This window comes from Bidens hawaiensis, unplaced genomic scaffold, assembly GCF_021521415.1.
Source record: "Bidens hawaiensis isolate Kalapana, Puna unplaced genomic scaffold, B.hawaiensis_p1.1 tig00032816_1, whole genome shotgun sequence".
NCBI classification, from domain to species: domain Eukaryota; kingdom Viridiplantae; phylum Streptophyta; class Magnoliopsida; order Asterales; family Asteraceae; genus Bidens; species Bidens hawaiensis.
The window spans coordinates 108,892-116,150 of record NW_027495609.1 but is presented as its reverse complement, the minus strand read 5'-3'; positions in this window follow the sequence as shown (position 1 = coordinate 116,150).

Below are 7,259 nucleotides of genomic sequence, written 5' to 3'. Positions count from 1 at the left end.
CATTTGCTCTGTTTTGATTGCCCTGTATTTGAAGCTGGTTGTTTCTTTGGTTGTGGCTGAGTTTGTTGTTGCTGGGGTCTGTTATGATTCTGATAGGGATTGTGATTAACCAGCTGATTTCTTTGTTGAGTCCCTTGATAATTCTGGTGTTGACTCTGGTAGAACTGATTCTGATTCACTTGATTACCAAATTTCTTTGGTTGATTCCAATCCTTGGCAAAGTGCCCTGGCTGTTGGCAATTGTAACAAATGGCCTTAGACTTGTCAAAACCTATCCGGTCATTTGGTCCTGAGAAAGATGATCTCCCAGTCCTGTTGTACAACCTTTTGCTTCTGACTGCGAACATTACAGCTTTCCATTTAATGTCCATATCCTCAAGATCATCCACGTCTATCTGTTCAAGGGCTTCCTTCACTATACTTATGTTTATCAGATTCTTTGCAACAAAGGCATGGTAGGAATCTGTAAACATGGAGAATAATGCTTGATAATCTGTTCCATGACTTGAGTTGTTTTGTGTGTAAGGAAGGTGTCCACTGGCTGTAGAGGCAACATCATCTTCAATCATTTGGATATTGAATCTTGCTTGGTTTCCTCCACACATTGATCCTAACTCAATAGGCTCTTCCACTATTGGCTGCTGCTGTGACTTAATAGTGAGATTTCCCATATGTGCCACTAAAGAATTTGTCACTGGGAAGCTGGGCTTCTCCTCTCTTATCATGTTATTTTCGATCATCTCAAGCTCAACAACCTTTTGGAATGCTAAGACATCATCCAATTTGAAGTTTAGAAAATTTGCCTTTTCTTTAATGAACTTGCTGGCTGTGTACCATTTTCCGAACAAAGAGGACAGTAGTTTCTTATTCAGCTCAAAATCAGAAATTTGTAAGTCAGTTGTTCTGATTTCATTCACAATTACCATAAATCTTTGCAGCACTGACTTTAGTCATTCACCTTCCTTGAACTTGAAACGGTCCAACTGTTGCTTCAGTCTGTCCTTCTTGATGTCTCTGAGCTCTGTGTTACCTTCAAACATATCTATGATTTGCGGTTTTGTGATCATTGACACTGGTCAATATCTCCCAAGAGAGACCTAACTTCAGCATAGACAGTGCCTTGTCATCTCTCTTCTTCATCTTGCTTTCAATGGTGGCATTGTTGTTTGATGCAAGAGAAGGAATGTATTGTCCATCTCTGATTGAGTTCCATAGCTCAGGGTCATTGTAGTTGACTGTAGCTTCAAACAAGACTTTCCATTTGATGAAGTTTTCTTGTCCGATTAGCCTTGGAATCTTGTTTGTTGATACCTCTTGATAATCCATCTTCTCAGATTTGAACTTTCACATATGAAAACGTTGTAAAGCTTAAAACTTTATCACAAACCTTCAGTCCCATGGCCTTCAGTGAGCTTCCACAGCTCTGATACCCCTTGTCAGGACCGTAACTCTGGTGCAAACCTTAAGTAGGTTGACAAGAACACACAGATCTAATTACCCAAAGGCCTATTGAATATTCTGGCGGAATCAGAATATTCCATGGATAAGAACAACGAAACAATGAAATATAGTCGATAAGAACAATATCAAAGACAAAGATTCACTACATTTAATACATCATTCAATGAAACAGTGAAAGGAATGTCTGGGGTTTCGTGTTGGCGACGGCGGCTGTACGAGCAGACAAAAGAGAATATTCGTTGGAATGTTTGTGTCCTCGTAATCCGTTCTTATCCACCGTGCCTAAAATGGAAACCTAGGACTCTATTTATAGCCCTGATTCCCTATTTATTACTAAATGAATGACAAAGTAAAATACAAGTGTAGTAGTCTTCGAGCATGATATCTATGTTGATCGAGCAGACTTGTTATGCAGTGCATGCTCAATGAGTGACTTCGAGCACACTTTAGTTAGAGTAATTTATGATAGAAATTATTCTTCTCTAGCATGCTTCATCCTTCTTAACTAATTCTTGCTTTTCTCGAATTTGTCCTTCGAGCAAACCTATTCTTCTTGATGTCTTAAATTATGCCTTAAGACTTATTTAGCAATCTTCAGCATGCTCGGATGTGAAGTTTGCTAGGAACTGAACCATGCTCGAAGTCTATACTTTGAACACTTGACATCTTCTAATTGCATCCATGCTCGTCACCAATGTGCTCGGACAACTTGTGCTCGGATCACTTGGCTAAAACTTGAATTATCAAGTCGTTTGCTCGATTGGCAATCCGTACTCGATAGAAGAACACTCTTGCTTAGGGAAGTGTAGCTTGCTCGAAACCATCAACACTTAGAAGAATATACTGAAAGACCATGTTCGAGGTAGTAAACCATGCTCGATGATCTAGGCTTGCTCGTAATCCATACTTAGTCGATGTCCAACTCAACAGTATTTAAATTTTAGTTCATTTATAAAATATTCCAAACCTCAAGGTTCATTATGTAAATACAATTTAAATTATGATTTAAAGATACCTAAAACTTGGTGGACCTAAAATGAAACTTTATTTAATTTAATAATAATTATGTAATTATCCCAACCCACCCCACCATCCCCGTAATTCTGACCACCAATTCCGGCCGCCAGAATCGGCGCCAAAAATTGGTTAAATCCAGTTTTAAATCTCGTTTGACCCATTAAATTATCCTAACGTAATTTGGCATTGATATTAAACATATTATGACTAATAATTTCGTTATAAATGACCATAACTGCTCTTTAATCCCATTAAACTCGCCGGATTTTTGGCCAAACGAATTAACTCGAGTTAACGAACTTATGTTGCAATTGATAGTATAAATAGGACCCAAGCATTCAACTAAACTTGCTCACACCTTCAAATCATCTTAACACACGCTCTATATCACAATTTAACTCGTCAAAGTTTGTTTCTGGCTACCCCGTCCTTCACCATCAAACCTTATCATACCGGATAATTGTTTTATATGTTTCTGGTTGTTTTTCATTGTTTAACGAAACCCCTCACTCAGATTAAACGAACATGGGTCGGATTAGAAGTATTGAGTCTAAGGTTTACATGATGAAGATGATAAAGACAGTTTTAATATAAATATTTATGTTTCTATTATCAAATCAAAATGCAAGTTGGTTCAACTGGTTATGTCTATTCAGTGTAAACGGAAGGACCCGAGTCAAGCCGCTTTGGTTATTTATTTTTTCAATAACCTTTTTCTTATATATAAATGTTTAAAAATCATTAAAAATTAAATAAAATTATTCTAAGATTAAATAAACTTATTATAAATTAAGTTTATCATTTTCACCTAAAAACCAATCTTTTAAAACCGCCAAGTGTCGTTAAAACTAAAGTATTTATATATTTATTTATTGTTTGTTAAACCTTATAATTCGTAACACTTTCTATTTTTTCAAAATAAAATATATATCCTTAACACCACATTTTTTTAAACGTTATAACATTCGAACTTAGTCTTGAAATTAAGTAATATTTATAAATCATTAACTCGCTAATATTAATTCGTTCGTTAACTTTAAAATTCGTTAACTAATAATTCATTAGATTATAATCCGTGGTTTTATTCCAATAACTTAGTTAATTTAGTAAGATAAAATCCGTGCCTTGTAAATACCATAAGTCTTTTAATAGCATTGATTTTTATATTTAAATAATATAAATCATTAAAATTCCGTTAAAGATTAAAGAATAATATTAAAATAATTTATGCCTTAAAATCATAAAAGTTATAATAATATAATAACATATCACCACCAAATAATTAACTTTATTAATCCCGTTAGTTAGTCTTGAAATTTTCGTATTTACTTCTATAGTTCGTGCGGATCATTCGTTTCAGTTCCATTGACGTATTTCGGTTTTATCTTTAATTCCGCTCTGATGTCAAAGGTGAGTTTTCATAACCCCATTTTTACTTTTACACATTTTGGGGTGTAGCATGTCCAAACTTGGTTTTCTTGTGTCAAACTAAAATTCACATGCATGTCTTGTATGTATTTGTTTTGTATCATATTGCTTGTAAACTATGTGATTATGTGCTAGTTGTTTACTGTTTTTGTTGGTGGAGAATCATACTCATAGTGGGAGGCTCCGACGGGACTTCCTGCGCTGTCCATTTGTTAATGGTGGTATCATACATATACTGATAGTGGGAGGGTTCGACGGGACGTACCTGCGCCGTTCATTTTTAAATGGCGGTATCATTATCATTATTCTATACTCCAAGTAGTTCGGCGAACGGGGGTTCCTTAGTAGATTTGACTTATGTCAAGCGAACGGGAATAAATGTATTTACTTTTCTTTTGCTTTATGATTAAGACGATACATCTTGACTGTGTGAATTTTTACACTTTTCGTATTATATATATGCAAAACTTTATGAATTCTCATCAATATTATTGTTGACAAAATATATTATTTTAAACGTGCTGCAGGTTGAAGATTAAGGATTGAAGACTAGAGTAGTTGGACCATTAGGTTACTAGAAACTAATTTCAAAGTTTATTGTATTATTATTTGATTGTGTATTTGTGATGTATTGAAATGAAATAAATATAATTATTGTCGCTTTAATAGCGTTACGAGCTTATGAGTGATCTGTACGTCACGCCCGGGCGTATTCCACTTTAGCCGGGGTGAAGAACACATGACATTTATTTTGTTTTTCGTCTACTCGTTGAATTTTATCTATCTTGGCGACACTTTTGATAATTATTTCGGCGACTCCATTCCAATACTTGGTACACCCCAAATCTACAAGGCTACTATCAATGGCTCACGTGAAACTAACCGGACTTCTCCACACCAATACAACTCTATTCACGAGTGCTAGTTCATCATGACTCATATTCCAAATCAATATAATATTTACCTAGGATATAATGGTTAGGACTACGAAAACTTGACTAGATGTAAATGAGTGTCTCCAATCTCATTAAAGTCAATTAAAAGGTTCTCGTCCTTTAACTTCAGACATATAGCCATGTTTCCCAATGTAAGGCCCCGAACCCGGTAGCCCCACTTTAGCGTCGGATTTACTCATAAACACAGTTCGTACAAATCAGAGTTCATTAAAACTTTCGCGGAATATAAAAACTTTCATAAAACATTTCATAACAAAACACGTCTTGTCTTAAAACATCATTTTGTCTTTCAAAATAATCGAAACATTTAACTTAAACGTCTTGAGTCTTCCGATGCCAGCCTCTTATTCAGTGCCACGTGTCTCCTCAAGCGAGCTGCCTCATCCTACTCACCTGCGTGCATACTAAAGGTCAGCTACGCTGAGTGAGTTCTAGATAATCGGACGCCACACAATACATACACATACATACATATCCGAAGATACATATCCATACTTAACCAATTACCCTTATGTTCTACATACATACTTACTACCATACATACATACATATCTACAATCACTAACCTCAGTCTACCGAGAGTACGTTCATAGTCCGCCGTCTATACCTGTACTCAAGGTCGTGAACACGTAAAAGGTCCGCCGTCCTTACCTATGTTCACCATTCATGGTACGTACAAGGTCCGCGATCCTTCCCTATACCATCACACATCCACATCACGTACAAGGTCCATGATCCTTCCCTATGTTGCAACCTAATTCATAGCACGTACGAGGTCCGCAGTCCTCCCCCATGCTAAAGCACGTATAAGGTCCACAGTCCTTTCCTATGCTGACGCCTACCTATATTACGTATAAGGTCCGCAGTCCTTATCTACGTTACGTATAAGGTCCGCCGTCCTTATCTACGTTGGCGTCTATCTCCTATAACACGTATAAGGCCCACCGTCCCTATCTACGTTTACATCTATCATCTACATCACGTATAAGGCTCGCGGCCCTTAACTACGCCATCACCTGCCAAGTCTATGTCCAACAGAAGTTAGAGGGATTTGCCATCCTAACTTACTATGTCGAACGTAGAACTCACATACCATTCGTGTACCAGTATACACATACTTCACATATACAATAATTACATTATAGCATAAGAACACTCTAGGTGTTCTTTACATCCTTCATTTAACAACCATACCCCTTGTCGTTACGTGCGATATCCGAAGATCGTTCACGCCCCGACAAGTATTCATTTGTAATATTCATACATCTTCTATATATAATATTCGTACTTTTATTTTTAACCTGACAGTACGCGCAATATCCGAAGATCGTTCGCGTACCGACAAGCAATCATTCATATCCATCACATATATCACATATGGCATACACTTATCACTTAGGATAAATGTATTAACAACACATCGAGTATGCACACAGCCCCGAAAACATATCAAGGAATGGGGCTAGAAACTCACCTGAACTCTGCTTCTTCCTCTGATAGTTGTAAATCCCTTCTTTAACTGTGCTCGGCTAACTGTATAAGTTACACGTATCAATAATCGCCTGATCTAATCTGGTGGCCTAGTATTAGCTTACTTTTACTTATCGTTTTAATCTATTCTCTAATCGAACTTGACTTTAGGCGAAGTTAAACCTTAGGCGAACTTAGCTTTAGGCGAAGTTAAACCTTAGGCGAACTTAGCTTTAGGCGAAGTTGTCATCAGGCGAACTTGGCTTTAAGCGAAGTTGTCATCAGGCGAACTTGGCTTTAGGCGAAGTTGTCATCAGGCGAACTTGGCTTTAGGCGAAGTTGTCATCAGGCGAACTTAGCTTGCAGGCGAAGTTGTCGTCTGCAGCTACTGTTCGTTCTTAAATCCCTTAATCACTTTTGTTTCTTAACCAAATAACTCGATTTAGGTACCCACGGGATCGTCTGACCAGCGCCTACAAACCCCAACCATCAAATCGACCTAACATCGATGTTTAAAGGGTGCGATTTAGGCATATAGGTTACGGGTTCTTTTTATCAATCGATTAACCCATCAAATCATAACCATTTTCAGTAAGATTAGCTTTGTTGGATTCGGTTTTACCATACAAACTCAGATCTATCATTTCTCAAATCAAACCGAACCTATACGAACGATTTCTAACTATAAACGTACCTTGAACGAGTCGAACTACGAACATGGTTAAGCCTTGATGTTGTTTTGGTCCGTCACAACGTTCCAGCACCAACAAGCTCGGGTTTTCGCCTTCGGATCTTGGTTCGGGTCGTGTGTGTTTTGGGTGTGTGTGTATGGAATATGTGAGAATGAGGATTAAATGGTGGTTAATGGTATTTATATTTAGGGATCATGGGCTTAAGCCCATGGACTCTCCTTCCTTCTTTCATAAC